This window comes from Schistocerca nitens, chromosome 3 (assembly GCF_023898315.1).
Source record: "Schistocerca nitens isolate TAMUIC-IGC-003100 chromosome 3, iqSchNite1.1, whole genome shotgun sequence".
Taxonomy (NCBI): Eukaryota; Metazoa; Arthropoda; class Insecta; order Orthoptera; family Acrididae; genus Schistocerca; species Schistocerca nitens.
Window position 1 is genome coordinate 471,376,684 of NC_064616.1, and position 24,467 is coordinate 471,401,150.

Sequence of the window (24,467 nt, forward strand, 5' to 3'; positions counted from 1 at the left end):
TACGTATAGCAGCTTAAGAGTCTTGTTATTTCTCGGACCAAATGCCTTAACTTGGCTCTGTTAGGTACATATTGTAATGGTACAGTGCCAAATGTAAAAATTTGTATGGTATGCTCGATGCTGTGAAAATGATTGTTCTCCATGTTTCTACGACACCTATCTGCCTCTGTGGTATAAAACACTGGACATACTCCAAAAAAGAGTATTTGGTTTTTCATTTTTGCCTTAAAAATTAAATTGTTATGTTTTCTTAATTTAAGCAACCTTTATTAACAGTCTTTCATAAAATATCGATAATTAAGAATTTATATTTGAAATGAAAACAGGAATTTCGCGTGCAATATGTAATTAAAAATAGGAAGACATAACTTATTCATAAAAATTATGATGAATTTTACAATTACGAGATATAGGTATTCCAAATGAAACAAGAAAAAAAAAATGACTCAGACAAAAGTTGAACCAGCAAATCACGAATTGCACCAAATTTGCAATCTGCTAAGCTACCTATACCGCTTTACGTACGTGATGAATTTGCGTCTCAATGCCGGCCGGGTGGCCGAGTGGTTCTAGGCGCTTCAGTCTGGAACCGCGCGACCGCTACGGTCGCAGGTTCGAATCCTGCCTCGGACATGGATGTGTGTGATGTCCTTGTGTTAGTTAGGTTTAAGTAGTTCTAAGTTCTAGGGGACTGATGACCTCAGAAGTTAAGTCCCATAGTGCTCAGAGCCATTTGAACCATTTTTTGCTTCTCAATTTTATGTAATACAGTCCCTCGAAAAACTTCAAACCCGATTGCTCTGTAAATTCATTAAAAACATTAAGAATAACCTATTTCTCGGCACTTTTTAAGCGTGTTCCACAAGCGTGTTTCACTGCGGAACAGTAAGCAGTCTCAGCCATTAACAGCGCGACAATCACAGCAGAATAGTGCAGATACTGTGACTGTACACGATTTTTTAAATAAAAGCTACCTAGTGAAAGTGTGATTACTAAATACGTTGATGGCTGTTAATACATTTGAGTATCTTACTGTTTAATTTAACGTAACTAGGTAACAACATATCTCATACACAAGTAGGATCTACTTCCAAAAGCGTAACAACACCAGTGTACGTGTGTAACGACTTTTGACCAATCATCATGTTTGTGTATGTTTACATTAAGTATATTAGTAAGTTGAACAGAGTATAGAGACGTCTTTTTTTCTCGGTAACTTGTGTTACAGTGCCTGAAAGTGCAATACCGATGTAGAAAAATTCTACCGAATTTCGTACTTTGTGCCTATAGTATTCTGATTCTATATTACACTACAAATTTTCTTTCAGTGTATCTTTATCGACTGTTTGTGTTAGCGGCCTATTTTCAGAAGAACTGGCTTCGACCTTGAAGTTGCAATCGTCGTAATCCACGACGGTTAATACAATTTTTTTTTGGCCAAAAGTTGTGTAGTAACAGTAGTCCTACTGCTCAAATTGCTTTCAGCAAACATGTTCATGCATCCAAAACTTTTGCATGTTCTGACTTATAAGAATGACCGTAGTTGGAATTTTTTTTTACTGTCAGTTTTACAGGTAGTTATGATTTAAAGTGACAGAATGCAGGCTTGTGAACAGTACAATCTGTTTTTGCATTGGATGTTTCTGACTTTGTGAAATGGAAAGCCAAGGAAGAGAAGACAGTAGCATTGTAACTTATGGGTGTGCCTAGCCTGCGATAGGTGGGACTAAAACCACATATATGTGTCATAGATCTGCGATAGTCAAGTCTCAATCAAAAGGCGAGAGGCTGCTGAAGTCGCAAGGCAATAACAAGATGGGAAGCCATGGCACTGCTGCCATGAACATCAGCCAAAATAAAAAGAGGAATTTTACTATTGTTTATTTCAAGACACATTTTAGCCACAAACGGAATGAATATTGTTTCTGTGCACCTAACCAGATATTAAAAGGAGTTCATTGCTGGTGAGTTTCAGCTTAACTTTAGAATAGATGTGTTGCTTGTTGTTCCTGCAGCAGTAGTTATACAGATACACTTAAAATTTGTTGTGAAAGTTTTTATAATTTTAAGGCTATTAAATTTAGTTGACTTGCTGTCTGGAATCAGCTGCAGGTCAAAGCAGTGTTTTGTATTACTCATAGAAATGGCATTTCTGAGTTTGTGTTCGCATAGTATAATGTTTGCATATTTGGACCAGGAATTCTACATAAGTTTTACAACTAATTTGCTGGTGGAAGCATAGCCAAGTGATATTTATCATATTGATTGGTGTTCCATATTATGGATTTCTCAAATAGTAAATTTAGGAAGTGGATCTTAGATTGTAAGTTATCCATTGTGTTGTTAATGCCATGTTCTTGGTGATATGAGTAGTTCTTATTTATTACCAATAGGACAAGTCTGAGAAGACAGTTTGAAATGACTACCTTATTGCTGCCTTGTAGGCCACTTGAATATGTTGTGGTAATGTATTTTGTGAGAACAGGTTAAATATTAGTAAAGCTTCAATAATAGATGTGCCTTAAATCTACTTAACTTCCCATCATTCAGTAGCTTCTCAGAAGACCTTATTCACATTTTAAGTTCTTCACCTGTCAAAAGATTCATCTTTTGTATTGTGCAAAATGCATTTAGGGCACTTCACTGCATTATACTTCTTTTGCCAATTTGTTCTCCATGTAGGCCTACTGAGGTGTGGTAAAATAAAACAGTGATACATCTTTCAGTTCATAGAGGACACCCAACTAGTGTGTATACTGGTAAATCTATAGCATCATATTCCAACCCAGTCCCAGCATAAACACAAACAAAAAGGGTTGTAACTTTTACTCCATAAATTATTTACATTCCACCAGTACTTCTCATTGCCAAATTAATCAACATATTAAATATATGTTAAATTACTGTAGTTCACTGTTTTTTATACAATTGTACAGATATACTGTTAGACAGTGCATCAAGCAATACATTGTGGTATTATTTTGTCCTGAAACTGTTTTTGACAGGTGACATTTTATGCAAGGAAGTACATAGTAACTATATTGCTGTGATTGTGTATGACGTTTTGTTTTAGTTGCCTGTGTCTTGTGGTGGTGATGAATTCGTCCACTCAGTTCATGTTCATTTCTATATTAGCCTTCCATTGTGTGTGGCTTTTTGAAGAGATAAGTAGTTGCTCCTTCATATTTGTGGCATTGTACCTCCCACTCTTTTTAACCAGAGGTATTTTCACAGTGACTGATAAGTCTTTAACTCTTGCTAGATTGTTGTTGTTACTACTACTACTACTACTACTACTACATACGTGAGGCATTTTAATGACAAGTACATCTGCTTCGCTAAATAAGGATTCATATGGCTTCAAATGAAGAAAATAAAAAATAGTGAAAAGTCGGCCTGAAAACATAGTTAATACACGGGTGGGAGTTGTTGTAACCCACATATTAATACATTTCCACTACTGCCACTGAAATGGCAAAATCACATTTGATTAGCACAACTTCTGTGGCTCCAGGCACCTTCACCAGAAGCTGCTGACCCTGGACATTGCCTTGGTCACCTGCAGCAGGATACCATGGGCCCCTGGGAGGCAAATACCCTTTATATTGTCATGCACTGGCCCCAGCTGACCTCTTTTGTGTTTGTATTGAACTGTCTGTTATGCTGTTGTACCAGGGCCAAATAAATAGTTTCTGGTTTCTCATAATAATTTTTTCTTATTGTGTTCAGAGATAGACGGTTGGTTGGTTGAGAGGGTGGAGGGGAGCAAACAGCGAGGTCATCGTTCCCATTGGATTAGGAAAGGAAGTTGACCATGCCTTTTCAAAGGAACTGTCCCAGTATTTGTCTTAATTGATTTAGGTAAATCACGGAAAACCTAAATCAGGATGGCTGGATGTGAGTTTGAACTGTCATCCTCTCGAATGCAAGTCCAGTGTGCTAACCACTGCACCACTTAGCTCAGTCAGAGTTAGAACAGGAGTTAAATCTATAGATATGATCCACCAATCTGAATACAGTTTCGAGATCACCCACCAAAACTTTACAATCATAAGAAATAATCACAATGATTTGGACACCATAGCATGTGTTACTCATCCAGATGTTTCAGTTTTTGCTGAGCACTGGTATCCTGGGGAAAAAAACTCTTACTATGCACCCATTAACAATTGTGTCTGCTCAACTTTCAGTGGGGAAATCAAGTCTTGTGGTGGTGTTTCAATATTTACAAAAAGTGGTAGTAATTACTATACCATATATGTAAGTTCTTTAAGTGTTGAAGGTGTCACTGGACTTTTTGTGATGAACTGTAGAGGGAAAAAGGAAACACACTATTGTGGTTATATACAGACCTCCAACTGCAAGTAGAGATATTTTTCTGCCTAATCTGTATCAACTGATTGTAGAGATAGATAATAAATAATCTAGGAAAAATGACTGGGTAAAAACTGTTCTGGAAAGTACTGACAGGGATGTGGAACTGTGCCGACTCCAGTGCCGTGTCCAGGCTGTGCTAGATGGAGTATCCATGGCACTTCCAGCTTGATTGAAGTGGTCTCACAGATTCTCAGTTGTGTTTAAATCCGGGGAGCTCAGTAGCCAGAGGAGTATGGTACTCATCCTGGTGCTCTTTGAACCACATCGTCATCGGAGCTGAATCGCTGGGACCATAATTAACGCTGACAGGTACTGTGAGACTCTGAAAAAACTCAAACAGGCAATTCAGAGCCGCAGAAGAGGAATGTTGAGCAAGGGCGTACACATTCTCCATGACAATGCTTGCCCACACATCACTCAGCAAACACTTGTTCTCCTGCAACAGTTTCAGTGGAACATAATCACCCACTCACCCGATAGTCCTGACTTGGCACCCAGTGACTATCACGTGTTCCCTAGGTTAAAAGAACATTTGGCCAGAAAACGATTCAGCTCCGACGACGAGGTGAAAGAAGAGGTTCATAACTTTCTGAACAGCATGGCGGCGAGCTGGTATGACATGGGCATACAAAATCTGCCACAGCGTCTACAAAAATGTATTGACAGAAATTGTGATTATGTCAAAAAATAGCTAAATGTTCAAGCTGTAAACTAATGTAAACCATTGTAGAAATAAACAGGTCTGTGTAATTATAAAAGGAAAAAATAGACCCTACTTTTGGGATTACCCTCGTAAATATGCAGAGCAAAAACTGCAACAATACCCATGTACTATGCACTGTGTATTATGCATTGATGTCATTCAGTAAACTGCAGAATGGGAGTATTGGGTGCTACAACACAAGCAACCCTTAAAAGCTTTTGAATTTACAGAAAAAGGCTGTAAGAATAATTTGTGGTCCAAAATCAACACACACACACACACACACACACACACACACAAAAAAAAAAAAATACATTGAATTCAGTCCCACCACTCCCCACTGCGAAATGTAAAGCTAAACTAAAAAGAATATTGATTGTCAACCCACATGACATACTAGATAAGTACCTCTGTTTTGCACAGAATAAAGGCAATTTCATGTAGGCTTCATTATGTATGTTAAATATCATTTAATATAAACACATAATCATGCAGTTTTAGTTTTAAGTTATTACTTAAATAACTAATCTAAAATAGCTCTTTGTTGCTAAGGTAAAATGCCCTCTTCCTTCAGATCAAGCCTCACCTATATTTAGTGATGTTTGTGGTACAATTTAAAACTTGTTTCATGCTATGTGGACACACACATACAATAATTCATGTAAGTAAAAGCATTACTAACAAGCTTTCTGGTATTTGTAAATTCATGTAATGGCTAAATGTGTACTTCTGTATCCTCATGCATGAACATACATGTTCACCTACTGCCATTTCTTTGTGCAAATGTAATGCCACTTCAGTCTAGGAAAGAGATCTGGTAAGGAGTATGATGGTAGCAGTCATACCCCAAACAAAACAAAAGTTGGTACAGTCATGAACTTACCTGCATCAAACACAACCACACTGTTCAACAACTCAGAGCACACCCTCTAAAATGTAATGAGATTACAATGTTAAAAACACTCAAACTAAACATACAACAAAATTTCCTGCTCTCCCCACCATACCTGATGTATGAGTTATACGTTAAATACATTAGGCCTGTTGACTTGCCATACATTTCTCACACAATAAAACACAAGTAAGTTAATGGGGAGATGAAAGTAAATTGAAGTAAAGATGCACTGGAAAATCACACACAGGAAATAAATTTTGTCTATTAACTGGAAAATATTCCCAAATCTTGCATATTACAGACACTACTGAGCTTTCTGTTTATGTGAATAATATATTTTCCTAAATACACACTGCCATAATATTTTACACACATTTTCAATAAAAATATTCTGGTTGCCAGCATCATTTCAAGGAGTAATAAATCTTACACGGTCCTGGCATGCCACTAAACGCGATAATAAACTGCAAAGTGAGAGTTTAAATTATTATTTTGAGAGTCCTCTGTAAAGTGATATGAATACTCGTAGTTAACTCATTTCACAGAATTTCTGGAAGTGCCTGTGACTCAGTTCTTCTTAGTATTTTAATGATTTGCATGAGTCGTCAACTACATATTTTTAAACTTGTCATGTAATAAATGCACTACAGATAGCAAAAAGCTGTAAAATGATTCAGTGTAAAAAATAAATAAATAAAAATGAAACAATGGCAGAACCATAAAGCAGAACAAATAAAGATGGGCTTTCCAAGAACAAGGTACCATTATTTCTGTGTTGGGAGGTATTTTTGTTTGTTGTCTCAAATGAAAAACAGCCCACAGTTGCACTAATTATGTTTAGAATAAACCTTGACCATGGTTTCTGCTATAATAATATAGCCTTCTTCAGAAGTCCTAAAAAGTGATCAAAATAACATCTAGACCAGTAATACAATCTATACATAAACTTCTAAAATTATGTATGTGATAACATATTACTTACATAAGCTTTTAAAAATGAAAAATGTCTTAACCCATCATTCTGCACCTAGATCAATAAAATAAAATAACTTCAACAGACGTAAGCCTGTTTAGATCATAAGTAAACCTATCTATGGCACCATATGTCCTCCGCCACTACATCTGTTATACTAGGCGCACGGTCGTCAGATGTGTACAGATGTAGTGGTGGAGGACATATGGTGCCATATGTAGGTTTACTTGTTTCGATACAGGCTTATGTCTGTTCAAGTTATTTTATTTTATTTTATTGATCTAGATGCAGCTGCTGGGCTAAGATATTTTTCATTTTTAAAAGCTTATGTAAGTAATATGTTATCTCATACGTAATTTTAGAAGTTTATGTATAGATTGTATTACTGGTTTACATCTTATTTTGATAACTTTTTAGGACTTCTGAAGATGGCTATATTATTATAGCAGAAACCATGGTCAAGGCTTAGAATAAACATAATTAGTGCAACTGTGGGCTGTTTATCATTCGAGACAATTTCGTAATGGTTGCTGGTGTTGCTGCCATGATGAAAATAATGATTTTTGTTTCATTTATTTGTAATAAATGCACAGGGAGATGTGATGGAGTGTAAAATTTTAATGGGTGAATCACCAGCATTGGTGTAATTGACTAAATGATAAGCAAGTGATAGTAGATAAACAATGACTAAATATTGTAACTGGAAAAAGAGTTGCTCTTTTGAGAAGCGGGATACTTAAGTTTTACTGATAAGTTATTGCAGCTTCTAAGCAAAGCACTGCTTTCGTATATTTGTTAACGGTGCTGTGCTTAGTTAAATCTGTAAAATGAAGTCGTGCAAGAGGCCTGCAACAATTATGAGTAACTGAGCTTGTTCCTATCACCACTTTAGGCTGCTAATAACAAGTGTCCAGTTGGTATGAAAACTTTCTTAATAACACATTTTCTGCATGGCCCATCTACAGAATATCTGTCAAAAAATATAAAAATTGCCATACAACCACAAATTGTGTAAGACACATTAAGAGCAAACATACTTAGGTGCATCAACAACCAAGTTTTTGGAGCAGAGAAAAATCATATTTCAGGCCACCGTGTCAAGTGTTATCTATCATAATACTATTGCTCAACTGATATTGTTACACCATTACAAAGTTAGCTATCATAATAAATCAATACGTAGCATGGTTGTGGTGGTGCTGGGATGTTGCATTAAATTGTGATGGACAATCATTAACAAAATCAACTATAAAACTGTAAAACATTAGTAAACCATGCTAAGGGGTTTCTTTCCTTTATGAAAACTAAGGGTCATAAAAGTGGGAAAGATCATACTTAAACAAAAGCACATCATTAATACATGTGATATGAGCAATGGATGAAGATAGGATAGGACGGGATGGAAAAGGAAGAGGGAGGGAAGGGGAAGGGGAAAGGGAAGGGAAGGGAAGGAAAGGAAAGGAAAGGAAAGGACAAGAGGGACATGGTGCGGGAGGAGTATGAAATAATCTTAGATTATGTAAATGAGAGCCAGCAATCTCTGTCATTGGCAAATTTAAAATGTGGAAGAGAGACCTACTGTAAGTCTGTTAGGTATTGCACAAACACATAATAAGCTGAAAATGAAATTTCTTTAAAGTGCATAAACATATTATTAAAGTAGTGCAGTCCTACATATATGTGCACGTAATATATTCAATATACTGTTGTCTACAGTCCATGAGTATATCAGGATAGGAAGAAGCATAGGTGAATGTGCACTGGAACAGGGAGGAGGATTGTGGGTGAGCATAGGGGATTCAGAAAATATGTCTTTATTGACTTATAATGCCACTGTACTAACAAAGTCATAGTACAATAAAAGATCTTAAAATTGCAAGCACCAAAAAAGCAATGAAGAGCAGCAATACTGTTACGCAGGCCTTAGGTGAGATCATGTATGTCATCATCAAACATTTGAAAATGACATGCATTTGAATATGCCAGAATAGCATTAAAATTACAGTATTGTATTTCAAATCTAATAAGAAACCATATATTCTATCAGTTAAACACAAATCACTCCACCTGGGTGATAAATCACATAAGTTTATTTTTATAATGATTACTTTTGGGATAAACAAGTAAGGGGAGGGGAGCAAGAAAAAGAAGGCAGGGGAATGATTGTGGATGATTAAAAGGGAAGTGTGCATGCATTGTCAAAGGAAGATGTAGGCTAAATGGAATGTGGACTAAAGTTGTGGGAGAAACGGTGGGATTGGGGGAGGGAGGTGTACGAAACAAGGGTATAAGGGAAACGTGCCTTCGTTTTGATTGTGGAACCACAGGCCAGACGAACACCCTGTTACTGTTCCTGGTATTGGTGGCTCTGAATGCCAACACTGATAGGTAACTGTAAATATCATCTTATAATGATTGGTATTGATAGTCAGTAGGTGCTGCATGCAGTAAGGTGATCTTTGTGAAACTGATGTAGCCAGTGGTTTTCAAATAAGATGGAGGCCTTTTTTCTTTCTCCCCTTGTTTTGATGTTGTTTAGTGTTGTTTTCTACATTTAATTACATTTTTTTCATGTACCATTGTTGAAATGCTATGTTTGTTCACATATCCAGCCAAGCATGAGATTTTTTACAATGTTTGCATTCTTTGCGATATTATCTAATCTATGTATTGGTGATCTATGTATTGGTGATCTATGCAAATTCCCATTTGAAAGTGTGGTTGCTATTAATTTGGATAATAAACTGCAATAAAAATTGTAATTATGCATTGGGATGTGTGGTACATAGTCTTGGCTTAATGTTGAGGTGTTATAGTAGATTACACCACATCACCCCTTGCCCTCCCCCTCACACCTTTATTTCCTATTTAGCTCATTTCTTCCCTTGCACACCCCTGTTCACCTTCCCATTCCTTGTGCACAATCTACCCTGCCCTCACCCCTCACCCCCCACCTCAACACATATTTCACCTGTGAAATTAGGTCAAAACTATCAAGGAAACCAAGACATGATACTGTTCAACCAAGCTTCGTGGGCTACACACAAATTGACTGCCCTTCTACAGTGCAACAATGAGTAAGATAGGTAGAGTTTAAATAGGCAAGCACCAGTCTTCTGGCCACCCAGGAAAACTAAAGAAATGTGACCTGTGAAAGATACACTCAGCCTCAGAGTACCAGGGATTTATAACATTTTTTGCAAGTGTGGCATCAATTAAGTAGGGCAGTCCATACAGACTTGTTAATTGCTGTGTTGAATAGTGTCATCTTGCGTACAGGAATATTAAAAACGGCAGTTTCTGATAACAGTCTAATGAATAGACACAAGATTATGTTTGTACAGATAAGGATTTTGGCACACACTTCCAACTGTTGGGTGTGTGTGATTATGTAATCAGTAGAAATTTGACTGTGTGGTCAAAACTCCAATAGAGACACTGGTAATGAACTTGCATATTTATTTGCTATTTTTTAGTTGTATCTAGATAAAAGAACAGACCAAATGTTGCACTAGTTAGTTATTTATGAATATAACACACAATAATATTATGAAAAGGAAAGTTGCCAATCAACATATAGCAGAGATGCTGAATCGCAGGCACAACAAAAAGACTGCCACATAAAAGCTTCTGGCTAGTAAAGCCAAACACACACACACACACACACACACACACACACACACACACACACTGACGAAGGCCTTACTAGCCGAAAGCTTATTTGTGACAGTCTTTTCTGTTGTGCCTATCTGCATTTCAGCATCTTCACTACATGGTGAGTGGTAACTTTCGTTTTCATAATATTGTTACATTCCATCCTGGATTTTTCATTGTTTGATATAACACACAATATTTTAACAATTGCTAATGAGTTAGAAGTACAGCAATCCATGGAAGCATGCACTTGAGAAAGAAAAATCACAGAGAAAAAACTTCTTTCCTGTTCCACTCACAAAAAAAAACCACTGTCTATGGGCCCCTCTGTATGTCCTAATGTCTATCATCGTATATTTGTGGTCCTTATGTGAAGTGTACATTGGTGGCAGTAAAATTGTTCTGCAGTTAGCCTCAGATGCTGGTTCTCTAAATTTTTTCAGTATTGCTCCTCAAAAAGGACACCACCTTCCCTCCAGAGATTTCAGTTCCTGAAGCATCTCCATGATACTTGCATGTTGTTCAAACCTACTGGTACAAATGTCACGTATAGATGCAGAGGATGTCATCTTAGCATATGCCATCTCCATGATGTAATTTAGCCAATCAGGTACCATCCACTGGGCATAAAAATGTGAGCCTCACCAGTTTTACGACAATCGGACTTAGTGCCTGATGATGGTGATGGAGACTTATCAAAAGCTTGGGACTTTATACAAATTAGACATGGCAAGTTGACAGAACTTTTTACCCATGTGAGTAAAGTTATTGTGTAAAAATGATAGCTGAGCATATTGCAGAAGCCTCTTCAGGGTCCTTGGGACACTTACATGTCAATATATTTATTCTCTACTGGTATTTCTTGCTAATAATAAATGTAATTTTATGATGATCACTGAAATGCACTAGCAAATTACTTTAAGTCAAAATAATTTCCATGTAGACTATGCATCTCTGCCTATGATTCAGAATTGAATTTTACATTCTGACTCAAAAGTAATTAATGGGTTACTGGTAGACCCCAGGCAGAAAATTGGAAATCCCAGGATAAAAAAATACAAAGTAAAGTATCTTATTAGACACTCCTCCTATAATTAATTATAATTAATCATAATGTTTGGATTCAAGGATGCATGTACTGGTTAACACTAAGGTTCATATAAAACAAATTTTAACTTTACTGTTATAAGTACAGCTTATGGTGCTCTGTAAAATTGTGAAATGTCACAGAAAAACTGCAGTTAAGTAAAAAATTATTTCTTGCTTTCAGGACTATTAATTCCTTTCCCTGGGAAGATATAGGTTTGGAAGATAGGGCATGAGGGGAAAGTCACATAGACCATCTATGTAGAACACTAATGTGACCCATTCATGAGTACTGCTCAAGTGTTGGAGATTCCCACCAGGTCAGATTAAATCAACACATTGAAGCAATTCAGAGGTGGGGTGCTAGATATGTTACCAGTAGCTTCAGTCAACATGTGAGTCTTACGAAGATGCTTTTTGAACTTGTATGAGATTCCCTGAAGGGAATGTTCTTTTCATGAAACACTACTGAGAAAATTTAGAGAACCAGCACTTGAAACTGATTGCAGAATGATTCTATTGCACCCAAAGTACATTTCATGTAAGAACCACAAAGATAAGAGAAATTAGGACTTGTATGAAGCATACAGAACTTACAGATTTATTTGAGAGGTTTTGTTCCACATTTAATTGTACCTGATACACTGTGATAATCAGTGACTTGCATCTATAACAGTCTTAATTGTTAGAGATCTATCAATAACTTATTCAGCTCTGTTTCTCAAAATGCCACATACAAATGAACTGGATTCTCAAAAACTAGATGTAGGAATATACGATTGGCGTATAGCTGTTTGTTTACGCAATAACAGTGATCAGAATTTGAGCACACAGGTGTGTGAACTAGAACATGATATTGGAACACACACACACACACACACACACACACACACACACACACACACACACACACACACACACAATATCTTGGTTGGTGTCACACACCTACCTGTAGCATAGTCTGAGGTTTACATTAGGTTGAAAGGTATAATTTTGTCATCAGTTGTGCAACATGACGAATGTAAATGAAAGGTTGTGGTAACAAACATGCGTGTGTTATACCCTAATATTTACGTTTGGGCAATATTTAACGCACTTTTCATAATCAAAATTAAAACTATGAGGTAAAGTCCGAAAACATATATTAGTCACTGAACAAGCATCCGACGAGAATTTTGCGAAAGAAAGAAATTGCCGCATTAGCTACTGCTGCTATAGGCGCAAAGACAAATTTGTAGTTAAGTGCTGCAAAGGCCCGAGTGGTATTACATTAGCAAGCAGCACTTTATATGTCGAAACACGTTGAGACACATTCTAATGAAGGCGTATTAGAATGGTTATGCAGTAAAATCACTATGCCAGACAACTAATAATTTGTAGTCAGTTCATTGGCTTCAATCACGTAACATACTAATGTGACACTGACTAGTCTGTCCTGCCCCCATAATCAAGATTATTCGCATGGTATGTTTTTTACGGTTATCATAAAGGACGCTCGATTTCGCACTTTGTATTGATTTGACGTTCCGAAATGACAGCTGTGGGCAGGTCTACATTTCAAGGCTTTGGGTAACAGGTGACTGACGTCACTTAAGTCAATAGAGTTGCTTACAGGTCACGTCAACAGGCTGCGGTGTCAGAATTTCAGCTTTAGTCTCTCTGATTACGTCATTACCAATTCTTCCGGGTCCGGGATTAACGCGATGCACTGTGCAGTAGACAAGATGATGTGCTGTGTGATCGGTAGATGTCAGGTGCAGCGCTGTACGTGCATAGCATCTATATTGACATCTACCGACGAGATCCCATAACATCTGGTCCATTGCATAACGCAGCCGTTTGATGGCAGTACAATCGGTATTCTTTGCGAAGGACTTATTTAAGGAATGCTGAAAGCAACTTTTGAAAAACCATACATTTCTCTATGCTTTTCCAAATTTCGTGCTAAGAGGTAAACATTGCCGATGCAACTGCAGATAGACGTTATCCGTGTGCAGCGGGAATGAATTCACTCACGGCAACTGTTCTAACGCTCTTAGTTATATAGGCATGCCCACAGCCGCTTGTGAATCACGTCGAACCAAACCCGGTACGTATCATTCATATTACTTTTTATTATTAATATTGTGACAATTTTGTATTGTAACAATATTGTAACTTGAGGTACTTTGTTCTAATTTTTGGAAGGCGCAATGCAAGATTTTTGCGCCTCATAATAATATTAACAAAGGATGTCCTATACAGCACCTACCTACTTGTTTGAATGTATTTGATGCTGTATGTGGGAGACGCAGACTGTGTTTATCCTGCACAGGTTATACAAACACTGGGGTCACAAAAGAATGTACACATACAATGTTTGGCAAACAATAGTCTAAAGCGCATACCTTAAGATATGTGCCCACCTCTTCATAATCGACGGCATCAGTGCAGGCGCGCAACTGTCTAGTGCGGCCCGGCAACGTGCGAGTGCGGGCGAGCAACACTGAAACGGCAGGTACCGCGCGGAGCCGGCGCTCCTAAGCACTCCTGAGCTACAGGCTGACAAGACCTTGTAAGATCTGTAGGATCATGTTCTATACTGACTTAGTGATTACACTTTTGATGCATTACTTCAAATAAGCTTCTACTGTATTGTGGTCATGTTTTAAAGTCTTGTTTCCTGTCTGACACCTATAGGGGTCACAGGCGTCATTCAAATGTTCGTGATTTGTTGATAATGTAACAAAAAATACAATTCAAACAAGCAACAAATCCACCGCAGTCAGGAAAAATTTGGATTCCAAATCGCAAATTCTTAAGAAGGAAAAAAGAAACTGGATTCATTTGAAATTATATTTACTTCAAATGCGCATTTTTAAGATTGACTCTGATAGAGGTCGTCAATTTAGTAGCATGTTTGCTCCTGGCATGAGAGAATTAGCCGTCTACATTTATCATATACGCCCAGGGGACGCCCGGATGTGTAGAAATTAGTAAGCGAAACACACCCTACGTGGAGGTTTCTCTCGTGTCCCCCATCACTTCAATTACGGTGCTATTAAAACAAATTTAGCACGACAAATTCTTTCGCAAAAAGCTGAAGTGAGCACTTTACAACGCAATAAGAAATAAGTCGACTTAACACAAAAGAAAACCTCATTTTCAGAGTACTTGTGAAAAAAAGTTCTAACCTTTCACGTCATAAAAAGAAACCATGCAATGTCAAAAGAAGTTCTCTTTGATAGTCGGAATTTCCCCGATATTATCGCGTTTTTGCTACTTATGGGAAATCATACAGCAGTTCAAGCAGTATTCAGGTTTGCCTTGTTCCGCGCACTTCTTACACCGCTTCCTCATAACTTGCTTCTTCCCTCCAGTAGCTTCCCGCTTTTGCACAACGTGTGTTTTTTTCTGATGTTTCTTGCTCACATTTCGTGGAGGTGGAAGGAAGTCCTTTATAATGTTCATTCTGTAAACGTACAACGTCATTTTATTTCCTGAGTATTTGTTGTACTAGAGAATTGAAAGCTAGCATGTCAATGACATGAAAGAATAGTTTTTTTCGACCAGCGGATAGTTTTTCGTTCACATAAATAATACGATAACATCTGATCTTGTTTATCAGTCCCAGACATACACGCATTGTACCTAATAATAGGCAAAGGTTTCGTGACTATTTCCTGGCGCGCATTCGTCACTTGCTGCATAACATTGAGATGTTCTGTGGAAATGTAGGAAACCTCTCGTCAATCCTCCCATTATCCAATCATAACCCCACTAGAATACCGCGCAATTGTCTTTCTCTCCCAGGTTTTGGCGACACAACGTCTTCGGCGGTCTATTTCCTATTTCATTTCAGAGTACCTGTGGAAAGTGTTTTTATGTTCAACAGAATTGTAGCTAAATGAAAACTGTTATAATAATTGTCCAAGTAAATGTGATGACCAACATGCAGCTTTTCTGCCATCAAATGCAACACGACCATTTCAGCGTGACCTTTTCCCCCCCATATCCCCACTACTTCCCGTGTACACAGCGCACTTATTTATGAAACCGTCTGGATTGTTGAGCATGTACATCTTAATGCCATATTTATTACGTTTGCTTTTTATGTATTGTCTAAATGACAATCTTCCCCTCCAAAGAATCATTGATTCATCTATTGATAAGTCTCTTCCCGGGTAAAACACTTGAGACATTCTCGTGTTAAAATAATCCAATATAGGTCGTATCTTATATAAACGTTCGTCTGGTTTCGGGTTTCCTGGAAGTGGATTTTTTGCAAAATGCACAGAGCGTAATACAGGGTGTATACGACCCGGGACAAGCGGGAGATCCGGGAAAAACCCGGCAATTTTTTAGAATTTCGGGAATTTTTCGTTGTTTTAGTTTTCAATTAAATCTTTGTAATTTTGACTGGTAAGAATCGATACTCTAACAAAGGATATTACTGTATCCCGCTACTGCAGAATAATACTGCAACAATAAAACGTGAGCGAGAAAACAAAACGAAAATAAACCATAAATTGCAAACGCTCGACGGAGAGGAGCTTGGGGGAGCGGGTGCTATCTTAGTATTGCCCCGGTTCGGAAATATCGTAGAGCCGAGGCTGATGCGCAGAGAAGTCTGAGTTATACTGGGGAAGTATGTAGTCTCCACGTGACCCGTGTTTACATGTAGTGATTTTGCTGTTTCCTCTTCTTTTGCTGCTCTCACGTCAAATGAAAACAAAATGGATTTCTGTGGCCGGGAGCTATCAAATGAATTAAAATATATTCACATGATTACGGAAGGCTAATATACGTTATTAGTTTCAAATTTTATTTTATTTCCACTTTTCTGACAGACATGCATTAATCGCCTTGTAGAACAATGAAGTTATTTTTGTCGGTTTACTAAATAAATTTGGTTTATATTAATATTTTACGCTGAGGCAGTCAATGTGTTTGAAACAAAGTGTTTAGTTCCACACTATTGGCTAATTTCAACTGCTCGCTGCATTTCAAGTGCACGTTTTCATCTTCTAGCACGTAAGGCATTATGCCATAATAAAGAATCAAAAATGAGTTAATACATTACTGGTACTCCAAGAAAATTCACATCCCGAAACCTAATTGAATACCAGGTCGAGGCCTACTTCTTTGGGAATCTGGACATATGAATGTGCTCTTTAAGTATGCGCTTTAAATGTGCCATTTTAGTATGCTTCACCAAATTCCGATGCTCTTGGAGTATCCTCTGATGTCTTTTTTTTCTTTTATGACATAATGTAAGATGATCTGATGTTTTACACGTACGAACATACGGGCTTCCTGCGTCATAGCAGCTGCCAAAGTGCGGTGGCGCCTGTTATCTGGAGCTCTCTGATGACTACTGAAACGAGCCTATTTCTAACAGGTCGCGGGAAAGTATTGCGAATGGTGGTTTGAAAAGCGTTACTTTCAAAGTACATTTCCTTTTACGCAAGTTGAACTATGTGCGACAATGTACGATGAATTTCTTACATCACAGAGCGTTTGATGACAAGCCATTTAGAAGTATTTAGAGCCCAGAAGAGCAGACATTCATGTCGTTATTATGAGCAAATTGATGTAGTGCTACGGGAAGCTCTCTCTCCTCTGCTGTAGCTAATTTATTTGTGGAAAACTTTGAGGACAAATCACTGGACTCGGCTAAGAATTTTACTGGGACAATTGTGTGATATGTCTTAAAGTGTAACACGGGCAAAATATATCAACATTATATGTGAAAGCTGCAAACTTCGTACACTCGTAGTACTCCATGAGGACGCAAGATAATTTCGTTCGTCAAATATATACCTGTGCTTGGCCATTTTTACCATGAAGCGGCGGCAGCCTAGTGGTTAGCGTTCAAGCCGCTAGATCGTTGGATCGAGTCCCGTTCGTCTGTTTTCTTTTATTTTCAACACAGTCGTTTTCTTTACTATTTATATTAAAATTGATATAATGGGGAAAATACGTGTAATCGGATGAACGTTTATTAAATTTACAATGTTATTTGGCAGTCTACTAATTATTATTATCACAAATAATGTAATATTATCGACTAGTAAACGACTAAACGCATAAAGTGATACTGAAAATGTATGCTTCTCCGTGATTTGAGAAATCCCTTATACCTGGAAGGAGCCCGAAACGACTTGTTACCTCAAAGTTTTGACCGGCACAGACAGCTTTCGAAAGATGTACAATTAATCGTCGCCTTCGACATTACGAATACAAGTGCAGGATGGTATTTTTCGTAAAAACACGGAAAACATAAAGTTAAACGGCACCAGCTGCATTGAATGAATGCTATGTTTCCGCATATGCAAGGTCTTTTGACGTTTTCCGTGGAAAAACAAACCTCGTTAACATTTTCAAAAACCTCTCTTTCAGACGATAATTTGGAGGAAAACCATGCATAACGCAGTATTTCCTTAAAAATAGATCCTGATAATTGGTTATGCAGTATCGAGTGTATTTTAATAGCGTCTTCCGAGAAGCAATTTATCGTTCTCTTTCGGTTAAATACGAACAGTATTGAAGACACGAACAAGCATACATGTTCGGTATCACTTTATTCGTTTGGTCGTTTACTAGTCGATAGTTATGAATATTATATTATTTGTGATAATAAAAATTAGTAGACTGCCAAATAACGTTGTAAATTTAATAAAAGTTCATCCGATTACACGTATTTTTCCCATTATATCAATTGTAATATAAATAGTAAAGAAAATGACTGTTTTGAAAATAAAAAAAAAAAAAGCTGACGAACGGATCTAGATCCAACGATGTAGCAGCTTGAACGCCAACCACTTAAAATTGTTCTATATTGTTCGTTGAATTTGTTCAGCGCGGACGTCCGATGACACCCATTCAGTTTGTTCGTTGATCCATCCGCTCAGTTTTTTTTTTACTGGAAAGGGTAGCTAACGCTATGACCGAACACGCTTGAGCTACCGTGCCGGCACCATGCGGGTGCAGCCGCATTACGGTAAAAATAGCAACGCACAGATATATTTGACTACCGAAATTATCTTGCGATTTTCTCAGTAACGCTTGAGAAGAACGCGCTGCTGCTAATCCGACAGTGAGCGGGGACGCGTATCAGCGCCAGCCGCACTGGCTCATAGCTTGTTGTGACGCTTATAAGCGTCAGCTGCAGCGAAAGTGTTAAGCACCCCACAAAGCAGACATCATCGTCACACTATCGAAGATGAGCAAGTACTCATACCTCTTGAGGTACGCATTAGAGCCCATGTTTACTAGACATTTTTACTTATTTCTGTGTAAGGAACCTGTCCCTAAAGTTGGTCAGAGTTTTTTTTGGACACACTGTATAATGGGTAATGTCAGAGATAGTATTTCTTCTATGCAAGAATTATTACTGACAGTTACAACAGCATAAAGCGTAGTTCATGCGACGACACTGGCTTGCGCCACTCGTTGCGTGAAACGATCTGCACGCAGATGGTTTCGTGTATGTCTGTAGACATGGCGCTACCAGTTTCGTCGTTCTACACCTACATCCATACTCCGCAAGCCACCTGACGGTGTGTGGCGGAGGGTACCTTGAGCACCTCTATCGGTTCTCCCTTCTATTCCGGTCTCGTATTGTTCGTGGAAAGGAGGATTGTCGGTATGCCTCTGTGTGGGCTGTAATCTCTCTGATTTTATCCTCATGGTCTATTCCCGAGATACACGTAGGAAGGAGCAATATACTGTTTGACTCCTCGGTGAAGGTATGTTCTCGAAACTTCAACAAAAGCCCGTACCGAGCTTCTGAGCGTCTCTCCTGCAGAGTCTTCCACTGGAGTTTATCTATCATCTCCGTAACGCTTTCGCGATTACTAAATGATCCTGTAACGAAGCGCGCTGCTCTCCGTTGGATCTTCTCTATCTCTTCTATCAACCCTATCTGGTACGGATCCCACACTGCTGAGCAGTATTCAAGTAGTGGGCGATCAAGCGCACTGTATCCTACTTCCTTTGTTTTCGGATTGCATTTCCTTAGGATTCTTCCAATGAATCTGTCTGGCATCTGCTTTACCGACGATCAGCTTTATATGATCATTCCATTTTAAATCACTCCTAATGCCTACTCCCAGATAATTTATGGAATTAACTGCTTCCAGTTGCTGACCTGCTATACTGTAGCTAAATGGTAAGGGATCTTTCTTTCTATGTGTTCGCAGCACATTACACTTGTCTACATTGAGATTCAATTGCCATTCCCTGCACCATGAGTCAATTCGCTGCAGATCCTTCTGCATTTCAGTACAATTTTCCATTGTTACAACCTCTCGATACACCACAGCATCATCTGCAAAAAGCCTCAGTGAACTTCCGATGTCATCCACAAGGTCATATATGTATATTGTGAATAGCAACGGTCCTATGACATTACCCTGCGGCACACCTGAAATCACTCTTACTTCGGAAGACTTCTCTCCATTGAGAATGACATGCTGCGTTCTGTTATCTCTAGGAACTCTTCAATCCAATCACACAATTGGTATGATAGTCCATATGCTCTTACTTTGTTCATTAAACGACTGTGGGGAACTCTATCCAACGCCTTGCGGAAGTCAAGAAACACGGCATTTACCTGGGAACCCATGTGGCCCTCTGAGTCTCGTGGACGAATAGCGCGAGCTGGGTTTCACACGATCGTCTTTTTCGAAACCCATGCTGATTGCTACAGAGTAGATTTCTACTCTCCAGAAAAGTCATTATACTCGAACATAATACGTGTTCCAAAACTCTACAACTGATCGACGTTAGAGATATAGGTCGATAGTTCTGCACATCTGTTCGTCGTTTTGTGATTGTTAAATGTAAATGAAACTTTCGGCAGACGTACGAGTTGTGGCGGAGTTAATGCTCGTTTGCATGAAACCGCTACACAAGACAGAAGATAAAAAAGTTAAAAACATGTTTGGATTTGTGACTGGATAAAGAAAAGGCGACAAATCAGTTGCTCAGCGACCTTGCTGAAAGAAATAGTACTGAAAGACGCTAGAAGCTATGTTAGTAAATTTCACTACTTCCATTTTTTTGGGAAGCACCGCTGTGATGTTTTAAACAAATTAATATTGACTACAGAATTCAGCTTCCCAGATTCCTGTAGCCTTTTCTCCCGTCAGCTATTTACCTTAAAAAATCGGCCAACTCGAACCACGGGATCTTACTGTTGTAGACGTGGGCTTGCCTGTATTTTTCTTAATTACTGTATGTAATCGTGATTGAATGAATTTTGCTGTGCAGCTTAGGTATTGTCTACCTATCCATGTTCAGATCGCGCATGACAGTCTCAAGCGCAGCAACAAGTCTCTTGCTTGTTTTTATAGCTACCATCTTTTCCCACAAACGCCTATGCATAGCATTGATACCCAAAAAGAGCGAACAATTTCCTCCGTTTCCCACTTCATATTTCAGTTTCTTCTTTACACTCTGCTGACATACCTAACATCAATACTCACGCAAGTCGCCAAAATTGGAACAAGCCGAAAAAGATTAGTTTCGTCAACGAGTTGCGCAGTGGCCGGTAGCGCATTTAGTGTTGTCGTGTAAACTACGATTAAGATAGCACAAATTTCATTCTTCTTTGTTGATGTAGTATTTTCGTCTGTAAATTCAAATATTGTTCAGGACCTAAGGTTAAGCCGTCGGTTCACGTTGAGAAGCTATTCTGTCATGTGAAACACAAAATAAGTTCTGCGATATTTCGGCAACGTGGCTCGTAAAGTAGAACCAGTAAGAAGCAAGAATGCTCTGTGTCAAATACAGATTGTTCCCGCTTAAGTTCAGACTTCATTCCATTGCAAGATGGCTGCCACGTGGACGAAAGAACAGATATGTTTTGATTGAAGCAATGAAACAACAGTCTCTGTATAACGTAAAAAGTAGGAGTTATTATAACACACATTGTTGTACTGAAGTTTTCTCTCGTGTTTTTTCTAAAGTGAAGCATGTTGGGCCTCGGTTGTGTTAGGCCTCAGTTGAGTAGCCCAAAGGATTGAAAACCGAGGTTATATGAGATGGGGAAGAGCAAAAAACAGGCTGTAAAAAAAAAAAGAGAGAGAAAAAAAAGGAAAAAAAATACCCGTTACCCCAATCTACTAACACTCCTGCGGGTTCGGGGGTTAGAATAGGCCCGCGGTATTCCTGCCTGTCGTAAGAGGCGACTAAAAGGAGTCTCCAACGTTTCAGCCTTAATGTGGTGGTCCCGTAAGGGGTTTGACCACTACATTTCAAAATTTTCTGTTAGTGTGTACCATTTGGGGAAGGACGCCTTATGTGGTGCATCATAAATCTATCTTGCCCTAAGATCTGGCACATTCGATACTGTCATGGAGTTGGACTTGCACCGAGCTTCCGGCCACATCGGCTGCAGTGTGTTCCGGGTAGCATACATTCTCTCCATTGTGCACTTCCATCTTCGCTCCCTATATAAATGGATATTAGACACCCGACATCCAACACGGTAGCCAGTCCGTTGTGGTGGGGCCGTCATGTACTCTCTTGGTGATAGTCCCCTGACAACACAGGGATTGCACTGCTGATAACTGAGCTGCTACCTCCACACGTATGCCGAGGAGTAGATGCCTATCTCTCTGGGGTATCAGGACTCCCGGCAAAGGCCATCCTGCCATTGGTCTTTGCTGTGGGTGGGTGGCGCCTGCGGGGAGGGCCCCTGGTCGGAGTGGGTGGCATCAGGGTGGATGACCCGCAATGAATCGTGGTACATCATCTCTCGCTGGTGGGCCTCGCAGTCCCTAAGCGATAGAGGTCTAATCTCAATGGCAAGAAATAAGATCCAAGATCATTTCCCTCCCTGGCCACTCCATTGGAGGAACGTATGGCTAAAGAAGGCAGTGAAGTTTATTCACCCCGGTACGTTGTCTGTACCCGAGTTGATGGTCAATCATTTATGTCGACGAAGCCTCAGTTTTTTGTGGAGCATTTAGAGGACAAGTTCGGGAGGTGGAGGGCTTGTCCAAAATGCGCTCTGGGTAAGTTCTAATCAAAACAGCATACTCTGCCCAGTCACGGAGGATGCTCGCTTGCGACAAGTTGGGGGATGTTTCAGTTACCATCACGCCCCATAAGAGTTTAAACATGGTCCAGGGTATTATATTCCACAGGGACCTTCTTCTGCAGGAGACGATAAACTGTGCGCCAACCTAGAACGACGAGGTGTTCACTTCGTCCGGCGCGTCCATCGGGGTCAGAGGGATAATCAGGTAGCCACCGGTCATCTTGCCCTTCGAGGGTGACGCCTTACCCGAAAAGGTCAAGGTTATGGTTTACCGCTGTGATGTGAAGCCATATATCCCTCCTCCGATGCGGTGTTTTAAATGCTGGAAGTTTGGGCATATGTCATCCCACTGTACTTCCGGTGTCACGTGTCGAGATTGTGGATGTCCTTTGCATCCCAATACTCCATGTGCCCCGCGTCCCATCTGTGTTAACTGCGGAGAACACCATTCCCCTTGCTCTCCGGACTGTAGGATTTTCCAGAAAGAGCAGAAGATAATGGAATATAAGACCCTGGACCGCCTGACCTTCACTGAGGCAAAGCAGAAATGAGAGACTCCATCCTGTGCCAATGACATCCACCTACGCCGCCGCTGCGACAACAGTTCTACCGTCTCCCGCTTCATCGCGTACAGTTAACTCTCTGATCCGTCGGAATCCACCTGCCCCCTTGATGGTGGGGGGCACTTCACTACCTCTCGCTCCTACTCCATCTACTTCAGGAGCAACACCCCCACAACCATCGGGGGCATCCGTTCCCACATCCCAGCCAGAGAAGCGTAAGTCTTCTTCGGCTCCTCTCGCCAGGAAGGGGACCCTTGGGGCCCTCCCTTCCCAGGTTCTGACCAGTGGAAAAGCGGATGCCCGCCAGTGGCTGAAGCAACCACAGGTCGCTGGTCGTAGGGCTTCACGGTCCTCGTCCGTCCCTGAGCCTGACCCAGTGAAGCCCTCCAAGCCAGAACCACCAAAGGCACAGCACGAAAAGCAGAAAAAGAAAAAGGCTCCCAAGAATCCAGACATTGTGGTGGCACCCATTCCACCGCTTCCTACAAGCTCAGCGTCTGAGGATGAGGCAGAGATTCTGGCGTCCTCTGAGGACCTAGATCTCGTTGGACCCTCGGACGCAATGGATGTCTCTCGCACAGGTACTCAATCGGTGACAGCGAGTGACCCAGTGGTGTAATCTGCCTCCCCAGTCCCTTCACGCCTTTCTCAGCCATGCATAATGTCATCCTCCAGTGCAACTGCAGCGGTTTCTTCCACCATCTTGCTGAGCTCCGACAACTTCTCAGCCTTCACCGTTTCCTCTGCATTGCCCTTCAAGAAACTTGGTTTCCGGTAATGCGAACACACGCCCTCCATGGCTATCGGGGTTATTATAGGAACCGGGCAGCTTATGAGAGGGTATCTGGTGGTGTCTGCATCTACGTCCTTCATTCCCTTCACAACAAGTCTGTCCCTCTCCAAACACCTTTAGAGGCTGTCGCTGTTCGGGTGTGGACGCCTCAGGCTGTTACTGTCTGCAGTCTGTATCTTCCACCGGATGGTGATGTCCCAAAGCATGTCCTGGCTGTGCTGATAGCCCAGTTGCCACCCCCTTTTCTGTTACTGGGCGACTTCAACGCCCATAACCCTCTGTGGGGTGGATCAGTGGCAACAGGCGGAAGCACCACCGTTGAGCATGTATTGGCACAGCTCGATCTTTCCCTTTTAAATGATGGTGTCTTCACACATTTCAGTGTGGCGCATGG

General features: G+C 39.9%; 1 long non-coding RNA gene across 2 annotated transcripts in view; it reads left to right on the forward strand.

Annotated features, from left to right (window-relative positions):
• Window positions 1-1,079: 1,079 nt before the first annotated feature.
• Window positions 1,080-24,467, forward strand: part of LOC126248400 (uncharacterized) — a 33,830-nt gene continuing 10,442 nt past the window's right edge. For both annotated transcript variants that reach the window (XR_007545476.1, XR_007545477.1), the window contains exon 1: window positions 1,080-1,964. This is a non-coding gene — a long non-coding RNA (uncharacterized LOC126248400). The remainder of the gene's footprint in view (window positions 1,965-24,467) is intronic.